Source organism: Stigmatopora nigra, chromosome 11 (genome assembly GCF_051989575.1).
Source record: "Stigmatopora nigra isolate UIUO_SnigA chromosome 11, RoL_Snig_1.1, whole genome shotgun sequence".
Lineage (NCBI taxonomy): Eukaryota > Metazoa > Chordata > Actinopteri > Syngnathiformes > Syngnathidae > Stigmatopora > Stigmatopora nigra.
The window spans coordinates 7,320,839-7,335,950 of record NC_135518.1 but is presented as its reverse complement, the minus strand read 5'-3'; the positions used below and the strand labels follow the sequence as shown (position 1 = coordinate 7,335,950).

Sequence of the window (15,112 nt, the reverse complement as noted above, 5' to 3'; positions counted from 1 at the left end):
TGTATGCATATGTATATATGTATGCATATGTATATGTGTATATGTATGTGTATACGTATATATGTATGCAAATGTATATGTGCATATGTATGTGTATATGTATATATGTATGTTTATGTATATATACATGTGTATATATATCATCTATGTATATGTATATATATAATAATAATTGCTCATTTAATAAGACAAAGTAAGTGGACTCCTTTTTACAGGTAAGTTCTGATAGTCTAATTCCATTTTGGCTTCATAACTTATCAAAGCACTCCCTGAAACACAGTAAATAATCGTATTTCATTCCCTTGACAGCATTAGACATGCAATCCTTTTGAAGTGGGAGCTTCGGTTAAAAAATAAGTTAAAAAATAAGTTAAAAAATAAGTTAAAAAATAAGTTAACTCTTCATAAATTTGAACCAGCACCAATACTAAACTACCCCTAACCTGCTAATGGAATAAATGTGTCTCCCAAATCTATATCTGTCCAGTTTCCTCTTCCTCTCTGCTTGACACATCCTGCCTTCTTCGAGCTCTGATAGGAGCACTTCCCTCAGCTTTCTGCCTATTCTTTTCTTGCCGCAGTTTGCGGTCATGTGTAACAAATATCCCCCCATCACTGTCGCATAGAATAGATGCGTCCTCATCAATGAGCGCCACTCGTGTTTGACACCAATCATCACATCTGCTTAGTATGCCTGAGAGTGTGTGGCTAACCTTTGCAAAACGCTGTATTATTCATGTGTCGGAATGAATGTGTTTTCTTAAGCAGTCTAGCGGCAGATGCAAGCAGCAGTTTAGCTCGATAACATTTTGGCGCCAGCAGTTGAGACCTGCCGATGTGTAACATAAACAATCTGCGCACGTTCGTGAACCCGTCAGGTACGGCTTAATAAATCCGCTTTTTGTTTTGATAGCTATCGCCAAAATAACCAAATCCTCCCCTCCTAAATATTTCTCATCACAATGGAGTTTAGGATGTAGGTTAGCTCTCAGGTCCAAAGATGGGGTGGAAAAGGAGGCCAAGAAGACAGATGAACCCCATTATATCCTGCCGGGATGAAGGAGGAGGTTGGTCTTGTCTGCCTGGAAAATTCATAGTATCTCGCTTGTTCATTCCTCAAATGGTTTATCCCCTTCTCTGTTAGATCGCCGCAACCTTTGATCACAAACTACTTTTATTGTGCTATTTTTTTCTTCTCTCCCGGTGGAAACTCCCAAACCATCAGACTGATTCATTCTTTGCATGTAAATAGTTAGGGATGTTTTTGGTTGTTAAACCAGTGCCTTAATGACTTATTTGTTTTGAGATAACAGTTGTAGCTTGTTTCCAAGTGTTAACCCAGATTTTATGATTGTATGAAGTTAAAAAAAAACAATCAGGCTACTATTGAGAATCCAGCATATTGATGAGCCAAATCATCTGATGAATGCGCTTTAAAAATCCACATCTAAAGTTTAAAGAGCATGGAAGATTTACGATTGCTGCTGTTTAGCAGGATAACAATCCCAGGATCATAGAGGAAAATAATGTCGAGCTGTGGAATAAGTGTTCTACTTTTGCTGCTTTAAAGTCCAGTTGGCAGATACCATTGTGTTTGGAACAGTGGTGAGTGTTACTGGAGAGTCATGCATATTTCAAGGGTGTGCCTCTGAGCACAGCAGAGCAAATTCTTGGGCTTCTCTCTTTAGCTTTAGCTGTATTTATTATTTATTCATTTAAAAAGAGAAGAGAGAACTGACGACATGGGATTTATTTGTGTTTGCTTTGTGTACTTTTCATTTAATTGCATAACTCTCAGTCACGGGCCAGTTAGAACTCATGAGCAACTGTTGTGGTGGATTTGGTTAAAGGTGCGGCTCTAACATTCTGAGATTTCAAGTGTGGTTGCAGAATTTTGAAACACAAAGTAGCTTGTTGTCAGGCTTCATATCAGAATAAAGTGGCATGTTTGGGGTAAAAAACAAATTATGAATGATTTACTTAGTGTTTAAAAAGCCATGCTAGTTGGGCTGTAAGGCATGCCAAGTCACTAAGTTCCAAAAACACTGACATGGACCTTTAAACACGGGGACATTAAGAAACTGTGGGCAGTCTCCAGCAAGGCCACCATCCTGTCCTTCCTGCTCCACAGCAGTGAACTTTCCAAGACCAGCAGGTTTTTAGTCATGCACCTCATGGGTTGCTTTAAAAACAGAGAAAATGTGCAACGAGCTTTCAGGTTTGTGATATTTTTAGTAGTCATGGCTGCCAGGTACTGAGTCTGATACAGTGCCAGTGATGACTGTGTGTGTCCTTGCTGCGAGAGATGCTGACTGAAATACCCTCATCAAGGACGTCAAAATCACATCACGCTATGCTCTTCTTTTCTTTTGACCCAGTATAGCTTACTGTTTGGCCTTGTCTAAATCCCAGCAGTCCCGTTACTCAGCTGAGTCTACATCTTTGATCCTTGACCCCATCCCGGTGTCCATCTGGTTAAGAAGAGCACAGAAATTGGACCGACCCGCCTTCTCACTCGGCTCTAAAACTCAATCTGGTCTAGTCATTCGGTGCCTGTTCCCAGCATCATCTCTTTACAGCTCGGTGCTATTCCGACCCTGATACTTTCGTTAAAGGCAACAAAATACCGCATTGACTTTGTCCCCCCCTTCACACTAACCAGTGGTGCTGAGCTCACCATGCTCACGTCTCATATTTCCGCATTCGTAAGCAGACAATGTCATACCGTGGAGCTGATGTGACAACATAACTGCCTTTCACACTTGGTGAACTTTTAGATCCGACCTCAATGATAATCTACTTATAACTTGCTTTAAATGGTTCTTTCAATTGTTATTAGTTCTTCAAGAATTAGGGCTATTATATCTAAGCTCATAAGCGATCTTACAATGCATTCTATAATACTCCTGCATAGCTGGACTGTTGGATTTGGATCTAGTAATCCTTTTAGAGTGATTTCACTTTTGTCTGAATGATTTCACAGTATCAATGCGTAATTGAAACTTTTAATGGTTATTTAATTAGTTTCTGAGAGCTCATGTGACCATGGTCCGGAGATTTCTGTGACGTTTGTGATGATGGACACGTAAACATTTGGTAAAATAGAGGGAGTATTACATTTGTAATTGTTCTGTACTATGTACATGAATTTGGCGAAGAATTTTATTTTTATGAAGTAAAAATGCTGCAGATTATTTTCTTTGTCCAAGAAAGTTCACACCAAAAACTTTCTGGTCCTACATTCCGTTCCGCTTTGAATCTATGGAGGTGTTATTTTAAGCTTTTCGCACATGATGGGTTTCGCCTCGTTTATGGTCACATAGTTCTTGAAGAATGAACAGTTGGAAAAAAGGAAACAATGAAAGTTGGAGGTCAACCTTTAGTTGCTCATCAAGCTGTAGTTGATCTGATATGCTGTAATGTGATTGCTTTCATTATATATCCTAGCTTTTGAATTTTGCTGGAAATTAAGTCAAAACAAAAGTAGAACAGTTTTGCTTAATGATGCCATATCTTGTTAACTCCGATATGACAAGCTGATGAAAGATAAGTCAGGACAGCCTGCATTATGAGTACTTATAGCGGAAAACAAACATTCCCAAAAAATGTGTGGAATGTGTTTGGACCTGTCAAATAAAGCGTGATGAGGAGGGCTTTGAAACCTCGAGTGCTGCCGGAAGGCACGGTGACAATTGACACGCATATGCGTATAGTTAGGTTTAGCTCAGTCACTTCTTCCACCCTTACATCATCGCTATAGGTGTCATAACTGACTTGAAGAGGGAAAGAATGGATTTTTCTTAGTGTGCGATCCTACTGAGGAAATCGACCTGTTTACAATAACGACAAAACACTTTGAGTTATTACTCTGGTAAAATGTGTTCTTCTGTGTTTCTCAACCTCGCCTGACTGTGTGGGCAGATGCGGGCTCGATTCCCGCTGGTGGCGGTATGATTGGGAGTGCGGATGGTCGTTTCTCTCTCTGTCCTCTACGACTGACTGGCGACCAGTCTAGGGTGTAGTTTCCCTTTCGTCCGAAGACAGCTGGGTTAAGCTCCAAAAATCTCCACCAACCTTTCAAGAATGGGTGGTATGGAAGATGAATCAATGACCGCAATAAACAGCAAATCCATTTTCAACTAGGAGAGTCGTAAGCAATCCTTTCCCGCCGGGCTAATCCCAGTTCAAAATGCATTTGAATGATTTAATTATGAATAATAATTCACTTTGGAGATTGGTGCTGTATTTTCAGTATTTTGAACTTGTTATCAGAATAAGGACAAATCTAAAAAGAGGTTCAGCAGGTTGTAATAAAGAACCTACTTTGCTGTGAATCACATACACAACTGGTATTAAAACATCTATCACAGTCAATAGTCCAACTTCTTGGTTAAACATCAACCCAAACTGTGATTAGATTGCAATTAGATTTTTTTCCCGCATTTGGTTTATTTAAAGGCTGCCAGAATTTGTTAAAATTGGCCTCCATTCAAAGTATAACACATCAAGTATCTTTGCATTTGAGAAATGGGTTTCCTCCAATGTCTTACTCATACTAGAAACACTCTGTCTTTCCAATTCCCTGATCAAGTGTGTTTTCTTTGGCCCTTCCAATTGAACACATGTTATTCTGATATTAAGTTCAGAGTTCAAGTGGTTGTCTAAAATCTTTCATTCTGACAACAGGTGAACCTTTCCTAAAATGTCACTTAACATACAAACGTTTAAAAGCAAAATTAGGCCATTCCAGCCATGTGGTAACGATCACCAGTGATAATTTCTAATGAACTGTGGAATCTGGAGCACTCCTTAATGAACCGTGACACAACATTTAAGGGTCGTGTCATCTAAAACAAACACGTGCATCAACACCTCCGTGTTCCGACTGCCAGCATTCTTGGCATAGATGTGTCAGCTCTCACTTGCACGTGGTTGAGATTCATGGCAGCGGTCTTGTTAAATGTTGGTGAGCCATTCCTTGGCTTGGACTTCAGCTGTTCAATCTCTGAAAGGCTACTGTCCACTCCTTGCGGTGTCTATTTCCCCATGGGGGAGTGGCCCCAAATATTTAATCAACATTTGGATAGCCCGTCATCTGTAAGGCATGTGCAAGATAATAGCATTGAGATGAACTAGTTTCCTATTTGTTTTGAGTCTTTTATTACTTACTGGCGTAAAAATTCAGGTTACGTTTTTGCCCTTCCTATATTGAACCACTTCCTCTTTCTGGTTAAATCATCGCGAGGGGACCCCTTACTCAGCTTTGTGTTCTTTGGCATCGGCCTGCTGCACATATGCGTGCGTGCGTTCATACACGGGTACCGCCTGTGCACCAATGCACATACCAAACCTCTTCCTGGCTCAAGCCTGTTAATTGAATCGCGAGTGTGGCTTTGGCCCCTAGCTCACAAGTGACGGGATAAGTGCAAAAGCAGACCTTGTGTTGTCCTTCAAATTGACCAGTTGATCACGTTTGCAGCTTTTTTTCCCCTCTGCAGAATGGTGCTAGGTCTTGAGCAGTAATTCCCAACTAAGGTGCCGTGAGAGATCCCAAAGTTGAGATGAGATCATTTTCAATGATTTCTCTTTTTCTGATATTTTTGGTTGGTGTAATGCTTATTTTGGATATCCGCATGACTAGTGTTGATTCACATTATTGGGCTGTCACTATCGGAAAGTTAAGAATTGTTTAGTATGTACATTTTCTCCCGTAATTGGATAAGAATTTGGTTTACGTTTAACTTGAACGAGGCGGTAGACGAGATATTAGCGCGTCACCCTCACAGTTATGAGATCGAGGGTTCGATCCCAGGTCCGGACCTTCTTGTGTGGCGTTTGCATGTTCTCCCTAGGCTTGTGTGGCTTTTCTCTGGGTACTTTGGGTTCCTCCCACATCCCAATAACATTCATGGTAGGCTGGGTGAAAGATAACCACTACAGTCCACAGTATAATATTAAATAATATCTGGTCCAAAAGATGTGTGATGTTGTCTTCACACAAAATGAGCAGTTTGGGAAATGTCTGTTGACACATACACGTTATTATTCAAATGAATCATCAATGTGGAGCTTTGAATACCTGGAAAGGTTTTTGCAACAGACACATTTCTGGGAGGTTTTTGTTGGGCTGACAGCTATGACTTGTGTATTTGCATGTTGTAATAACTCCCCTCAACTGTATAAGTGCTCATACTGGTCGCAAAGCTGTGTGGTTCTCTATCAAGAGTTATTGAGCTGCAGGAAATGTTGGCTGCCCCGGAGGAACATTCCTTCTGGGTCTTGCGATGCAGATGTTGTACTTGAGCTCTGTTTTAAATTTTGCTCTTATAGACAGACAACACTTACCTTAGCCCAGTGTTTTTTAATCATTTTTGAGCTAAGGCCCCTTTTTTGCATTGCAAAGTTCACTAACAGCTAAAAATTTTAGACTGTCACTTATATTAACAATACAAAGTCATTATCATCAAAGTTTTATCAAGAAATACAAAAAGGATATGTCAATAACTAATATGATTTTTAACCTTATTCACATTACCAAAAAAAAAATGTAAGAATGTAAAATATTTTGATGAATGATTCCATAGCGTTAGGGGAATTGGGTAAATCTAAATGTACAGCAGATCACAATGTAGTTCTGATCCTACTTCTTTTGTAATTGGTACGCATGTTTGAACTTGTCCTGACATTAACCAGCCTACGCTAACATGCCAATTATAATTGCAGTAAATATTAGTTCTGTATGTAACATTCCTGTTTTCTTTGTTGTGCAAATGTGGCTCGGGTATTAATTTCAGCATCAGCATACCTTCGTTACAGAGAAGTGGCCTTCGGGGTATGAATGCTATGGGATAGGCCTGGTAAACTTTTTGTAGTAGCTCTGGTGTAGGAGCAAAGATGAACGCATGAGAAAGTTGATCCTGGAGTCATGCTGGCAAGCTATGAATTACCTCACTTGGAAATGGTATGTGAACTATATTGCTGGATTTTTGTGGTAGTTGATCTGGTGAAACGACTATGTTGGCAAATCAGCAGTTCCTGTGTTGTGTGAGATGTTGCTTGGTGATGTTGGCATCCTTCCTTCTTGGCTAAAAGTTGGCAGAGCAGTAAAGTTATATTATAGGTGGGGGATTCCTGTGGGGTAAGACAAGTACAGTAAACAGCTTTATCATGCCGTCTCCAGGAGGAAGTTTCACTCAACTACTGAACGGTCAAACCTTGGATCTTGTGGGCTGCTATATCTGATGACTTGATGTCCTTGAAGATGTATTGCACTCGATATCATTGGCTGCTTGTTATTTTGTTTTTTCATTACACGGACAGAAAACAAACTCTACTCTCGGATCAAATTTCTAAAGACTGAGTTAAATTGCATGTCAAATTTAAAGAGGAATATTATTTTTGAAAAAATGCACAGATTTCCTTTTTAGGCCATATTTCTTATCCCCAGTTTTGCACGTTTACAGGTAAACCTAATATGGATTTATTGATCTGCCCCTGTGCCATTTGCAACCACATGTTATTTTAGGTCAGCCAGGCTTCAGATGTTCACTGAATGCATCCTTTTTGTGTCTATGTGCTAAGGTCATATGTGCTCTGAACGGAGCCACTGGCCAATTTAACCTCAGCCAGGGGCCACAAGCATCAAAAGAGCTTCTGTCCTAGGTCTGACCTTTATGTCACACACACAATTATACCTCCAAGCCTGATACTACCTTAGTGCTTGCACTCGAGGCCACTGGGGATGCATAATCTCCCATGGATACATGTCTTTAGCTTTTGCAATGACACCATTCAACCTAAGGTTCGCATGGTCTCAACTTATAGGCAGACTGGATTCATGATCTCCATTATACAACGTATAAGTGAGCAAGATGAGCCCATTGAGGGGAAGGTTAATGGAACAATGTTATTATTAGAATCATCAGAATCAAAATATAGTACTTGAATCTTAAGCTACTATGATCAACAATCCACCCCACACACAAACACTCCAAATGGAATAGACATTTATTCCTGTCAATGGCACTGCAATATGATCTTTCACTGCCATTAAACTTCTACACTTCAAAGAGATTACTCTGGAAGTTGATTCCGAACAATGAGCTCAAGCAAAACACCATGAACAAAGCCTAATTTACAGTAAAACACCTCAAAGGGAGGCAAGACAAGAAAGAAAACAGTGTTCCTCCCCTCTGCTGTGTAGTCAAGCATAGCCGATATCCAGCCTGCTTTTACCCTGATGTCATCTAACATGTTTCTGACCTCGACTCGCATCCTGTCCAGCAGCCAACAATGTGGTCATTAGATGAGCGCTTAAAAAATATCTGGGTAACAATCCTACGCACAACTACACTACTAGGAATTACTTGCTGTTTTTTTTCCTCTTCATTTTCATCCTAAATCTCAGTTTGCGATTCAAATGCAAACCGCGTGTTTGTTGCTTTATAATTGTCTTTGGAATCTTTTCCTTCTATTGGGACCAGCCCCCTTCTGTCCGTCACTCTTCCTGCCTTCTGTGCCATCCAATTCTATTCACATTTCCTGTTGTGTTCAATAGAAAGCACTGCAATAGTTCTCCCCGTGAAACTACTGTTGCTTGCCCTAATGTTATTTCAAATACAGTTCAACCGAGAGCAGTGTTCAGCGAAAAAGTACATTTACTACAATCTGGTTTCCAGTGTAGATCTTGAGTCCCAAATTCTGGTGCCTCTTTATTTATAGCAGCATCGTGGTAGAATGTTTTCCAAATCATGCATGTTATTTTCATTTAAGACTGTAAATCAGAAGCGGCAAACTAGGTTTATTGGGGGGCCACAGGATAGGGTGAGTGTGGGCCCACAAGTATTACAAAAAAGATTTTGGTATTCAAAAAAAGTGAGCAAGAAATCTAGAAAACATTTATCGACCACTCAAAAACTCAGTTTCATGTTTTGCTGATTTCTGCATGGGATTGAAAACATATGCTAATCTAATGGAGAGCTCTGATGCACCAATTTTCCTAGATGTTGGAAATAGATATTTGGGTAATTGAGCAAGTATGTTTTCTGCAATTGCTATCAAAACCAGAGTACTGGAGAACTACTAAGTGTCAGGCGTTAAATTTCACACAAACGCCCGAGGATTGTGGAATCTCCTTGCACCTAGGTGTGGTCCCACTTTAGTTATAGCACGATACCTACTCCCTACAAAGGCAGTGTAAAAAGTGCTATCTAATCAAAGGGATTGATGGAAGAGTGGAAAATGTAGTACCGGTAATCCTTTTGGCATCTTGGCTTTTATGTTAACTTTGTCAGTCATTGGAAATTAATGATGTATTCAAAAGGAGATAATACCAGCTGAGTGGAAACAACACAGGTTTGGAAAGGGATTTGTAAAGTAAGATCCATGCTATTTAGGTTATGTATAATCAAGAGAATCAGGGTGGATTATGGGTTTTGGATTAGAAAATATTGTATCGTCTGTCTTTGTTTGAGATTAGGTCACTAAAATCTGCTTTGGCATTGTTTACTAGGGAGCAAGAAGTGAATGCTCATGCATATGTGGCTACGCAGTGTTAACCCTTTTATGAAGGGAACATTGAATTCCGAGTGAAAGCCTGTGCTCCCACTTTGACCGTTTGAGGAGAGATAGAGGGTCTCCAGAACAAACACAACTGGCTTCGCAGGTTTCTTAAAACAAACACAACCTATATTGTTATCTGGAGACCATGCATGTTTACTGGGTGTTTTTTGTTTGTTTGTTTTTTGGGGAGAAGTCTACTTAAGGCAAAGGAAGCCATGACAAACTAATTTGGATTTTAAAATGGCATTGGGCCCACCACGTCAATGTTGCAATTTGTTATGACCACGCTGACACTGGGGCAGCAGCTGTGCGTGCACTGTATGGAAAAAAACAAAGCCCACAACCAACGTACAAACATGGGGCAGAGCGTTTCCTCTCTTCCTGTGGATCATGCGATCGGTAGCCGACCATCCATCAACTCAGTGCACATTTGACTTATACATGTTTTAAATGCAACGAAAACAACAACGGTCGGGACAGCTGTTTCCTGTGTGGAACTTGCACAGAGAAAGAGGGTGAAATTTAATTTCTACTCCAATCTATCGACAGTGCTGCACCTACGCACGCACAAACTCACTTGTGTGGTTTTTCATACAACAAATATGGCCAGGGTATTTTCTGGGTGGAACCTCCTGGGCATGGCAGAGGCCAACCACTCTCAGTGACCACGGCCAACTCCGAGAAGCCGCCCCCCTGCCACGGTACCAGTGCTTATGTAGCCTGGAAACTCATTCAATGTGTGTCAATTGGGCTGTTTCGTATGTGTTTTCTTCAGGTTTCTCAAGCTTTGTGATGCTTCAAAAGTGGCTCACACGCAGTTTTCACGTTAACTAGTACCGCCATTTTTTCACAATAGATGTCTGATATTGTTTTACATTTTTCTGAAAGAGGGTTGCAATTTTGGGCAATGCAAAAGTCATGTGATACTAATTCCAGGACAAAGCATGGCTGTTTGACTGGGATGTAACAGGCAGGGTCTATGAGTGGGCTCAGATGGTCTCTTGAAATTACCATTCTGAATACATGTCACAAATGACTTATGCCTTCAAACTATACACTGCAAGTGTGACTTCATTCAGTGGTTCAAATTATTTTCCTGAAGCAAATGCGACCCATTTTTGCACTTTGCGTTCCAATCCTGATATTTCTGAAGTTTAGATTAGATGGAAACAGGAAATCTTAACAGGCTGTAAAGAAAAAAAGGCCCTTGGAGGGTTAACACAGATAAGCAAAAGGAAAAGCAGGAGGGATGCGAGGAAAGCAATAGATCTGTTTGTTTTCCACATTCATCATGGAGGAGGCCATTGACCTCACAGGACTCATAAAACATAGAGGTGCTCAGCAACCAGCGAGCTGTCTCAGATTTTATTTCTCGTCATTTGTAAATCTCATCTCTACCCTTCCATTTGCGTGCAATGGCTTGGCTTTGCCTCATGTTTTCTTTCCCTCCCCTACGCCTCTGTGCCTAGTGACACCTGACCTGTCGTGCCCCTGCTTCAGTGTGTTCATTATCCGTTATTGTCACACTCCGTTAAAGGTTCGTGAACAGCTGAGGTGGCAAGATGTCAGGAGCTCAGCTGTCTTTACCATAGTAATCCACATGTAATGGTCTACCTCATCTTCCCTGACCTGAAACATGCCATCTGAAACAATGTGTGTGCAGCTTTTACAATAGGATTGTGTCTTCTAAGTGACTCCTCCAGTATGCCATTAGACATTCAATTCACAAGAATTAATTGTCATTATGGCTCAGACCAGCTTCACAAAAAGCAAACCTGTAAAGACTGAAATTAAAAGAAATTGGAATTGCAATTTTTCAGACCATGAAGTAATAGATTTGGGTGCTTATGCCCTTCACTGACATCACTTATCTTTGAAACACAATACTGACCTTTGTCAAATTGTGTCTTACCCTCAAAGAATTTGATGCTGTCCTCTGGAAAAAAATGAATCTTTTCTACTCTGGCACCTCCCCACCTCTTCCCCTTGTTTCCGTCATCCAAAAGAAACCTGTCCGTCTGGTCAAACATGTCCTTGACGGTGTGGTTAGCAGTGTGTGCTTCATTTGGCTCATTTTATCTTGAAAGTAACATGCCACTACAATATTGCATGTGTATTTAAAACAAAAAACTGAATGGTAACATGAGAAAATGAGAAAACTATAACATGGCACCTATTGATTGTTTCCATGTAGCTGCTTGTAAGGCTGTGTATTGGCTCACCTCCTCCCTCCATCCACACAAATTCCTTCCTACGTTAACAGGAAAGACAAAGAGGAAACAAAAAGGGCATTTCCTGCGCTCACACAATAGAGCCAGAAGTGACTTGCACCTGTAAGGAAGAATACAATTGGAGAGGAAATTTTTGTACAGCTCTTTCTTTGCTTATATGAAATCATTCAATTTAAAATCTTGATTTTGCAATAAACTAGCACTCTTACATGATCATATTACTCTCGCTGCCATTTCCTGACAGCTATGTGTGTGTTTTGCACTTTGATGGCACGCAAATAATTTTACACCACTCATCTTTTTCCATTCATTAGGTTGCCCATGTGCAAAACGGCAGGGGACCGCCTACCAATAGGTCGCTTTGGGCCAGTAACTAGGCAGAACAAGACGAGACAAGGGGTTGCTAAGAAAGGAAAAGAAAGGGGAGGTGGCTTGTGGATTGTCTGTTTTTGTTTTCCACCGTTGGATCAATATCTCACCTCAAGCGAATTTTATGCACTCGTTTCCAGTTCTCACCCTTCATCCTTCTTTCCCATCTTACCGCACTTCAAAGCTTTGTTGTCTCCCCATTATAGAAAAGTCAAGTTCCATCTCAAGGCCAGCTACCCTCGAGGTGGAATAGAGACCAGTATGGAAGTACTCTGTGCCTTATCGGACACAGAACAGGAAAAAAAGTAAAGGCCTTTTTGGAAATAGTTGAGGTCATACATTGTGGAATGCATCCGCTGCCTTGTTTGGGCGGGTTGAAGAAAATAAGATGTGAGAGTCTATAATCTAAGAATTACTATATGCTCATTTTATGTTGTATCGTCTTCCTCAGTCCTATTTTTAGAGGAGTCTCATTCTTTTGGGGAAAAAATGTGACATTATCTGCCAGAAATAGCAAACTATGCAAAAGACAGTCAGCAAAGAAAAGCTTTGCAAGGACGTGAAATTCATGATATCCTTCTGTCAGGATTGTAAGTGGAGTTCACCATACAATTACATTATATGCTTCCATATTCAGATTGCGCTACCCAGATTCTTTCTGGGCTGGACTGTACTTAACATGATTGTTAGCAACAGGCCTTAAAATAGGCGGAATACTCAGCTTTAAAGCCAAAATAAGAGCCACCTGAATGATGCCTGTCTTTTTCAGGGTATTTTTGGGAAAACAGCAGTTTGCGTTCACACTTCAGGACAATGAAGTCTACAATTAACTGTCCTGTTTATGGACTGTGGGAAAAAAACATGCGAGGACGAGAGAAACATAATAACTATACACGGGGAGGTTGAACCGCAAACCTATGAACTGAGGCAGATGTGCTCACCGTTTTAGTATAGTATAGTCTTTGCAAATGTAAGCTTGGCATTGTGACCACCTTTGAACGGAGGTCATACAGTGTCTGGCTCCACTCTCATATTATTAAGGTAAATGGGGGATTCCATTTCAGCCTCCCAGGCTCAATTTTACTCTCCAAATGTACTCACCATCCGCCTCTCGTCCGCAAATTTTCTATTTGAAACGGTCGAGTAGCAAATAATGGACGCCATCGTGAAATTCCACTGTGTATTCCTACAATGTGCAACAGTGGAGCATTTTTACATGGTAGTATTTGGCCTGTCTTGACTTTTATCAAGTACCTACTCAGTTGGCTGGGATAGGCTCCAGCACTCCCTCAACCCATTCTGAGGATAAGGCTTGGGTTAGTTGAAAATCATGGAAAATGAATGCCTAATCCTTTTTTTCACTCTCAATAGCTGCCAATGAGGTCAAGTTTAAACATGCCATACACGTGTAACGCAACACTGATCCTGGATTTCCCTCCAAAGTCCAAGTCTGGATGGGGGACAAAAGGCACGTCACCCATTCCTACTCACAATAACACATTCACGGTGGGTCCCTGGCTTGGTCCAATATGAGTGACTCTCTGTTTGTGCACTCTCAATTGGATTCACCACAGTGTCCATGTGTAGATTTTCAGCTTTTTGTAGATTTGGTACAAAAAAATACTTACTCTCCTACACACCCTGAGATCCCCTGCTATGACCAAGGTACTTACATAGTGTGCGTTGTGTATTTATGTGCAGGGTGCTTAATGACTAAGCTTGTGTTAGGCCTGTGGAAAACATGCTCATTGATATGGTAATGAGCACACAAAAAGAAGACAATAAATCTGTCTGTATTCTCTATGTGCCGACCATTGAGAGCCCACCGGGTTGCTCATATCTCATACACCAGGAACTGTGGTGAGCTTTGCCGTGAAGTTGCTATAGCTTCCACTTTTGAGTAGATTTCTTTCCTCAATAGGATGAAATGTAAGAAAGTTGCTTTCAAGTTGAGAGTTGCATTGATATGCATCAAATACAAATAGTCAAAATCTTACTGTGAAAAATTGGATAATAAGATCTTATTGGTAACAGATACCTATAGTGGTGTTTTGAGTTTACATGTGACTCTCTTTCTCTCGTCTGGTCCAAATCTGTCACACAGATGTCTCACTTTGGAGGACTGTCAATACTGAAAGATAAACATGAGAGCAGTGTGAAAAATCACATTGCCACAAACACTTATATTTTAATAGTGAATTCACAATCATTTATTTGGTATTTTTTGCCAGTAGATGTCTTAATCATGTTTTATTTGCTCTTATAGTTCTCCGAGGGATACACTAGCTGTGAAAATAACTTTGAGCTGAGAAAAGTTGGACCATAAACACTGTTTCTGAATAATTTATTTCCAAAGCAAAAGCAGATGTTTGCAAATATCTTGCTTTGATTAATTACGAATAATTCGTCTGCTTTCATCAAGGACCACAAAAATCAGAATATTTGGTGGGAAGCTCAAAGAAGAGGAATTTATGGAGGACTACAAATTGCTTTGGTGGCCTGTTGGTAGAGTGGTTATCACCGTATGTCTCACATATCTGATGTCAGGGGTTCAAACCTGAATCCACTTAATTTAAAACAATCTCCAAACTCTAGGGTCTTTATTCCATTCTGATGCTTAAAATGCACAAGCACAGGCACTCATAATTGAGTTAAAGCTTGCATTGCTGATCTATTTATTTGCGCATGACATGATCTGGCATTTCCAAAATCATTTAACATTCATAGAAAGGTGTCATTTGTTGTGATGTGCATACAGTTTTGGGTGTATGCATTTATAGAGTTTAATTATGACACACCAGCTCCTCTTGTATTTTTGGGGGTAAATCAGTGCACAGCTGCAGTTGCCTTCGAGGCAGCGCTGCCTCTAATGACTCATTCTACTCTCTCTCTCTCTTTCTTTCCCTTTCTCTCTCTCCTCAAAAACCTGGGTGGGGGTCATTTTTGACTGT

The 15,112-nt window shown here is 40.5% G+C and overlaps 1 protein-coding gene across 6 annotated transcripts in view; it reads left to right on the top strand.

Moving 5' to 3' along the window:
• Positions 1 to 15,112, top strand: part of LOC144204057 (disco-interacting protein 2 homolog A-like) — a 40,743-nt gene that overhangs the window by 882 nt on the left and 24,749 nt on the right. The gene's annotated exons all lie outside the window — the stretch shown is intronic.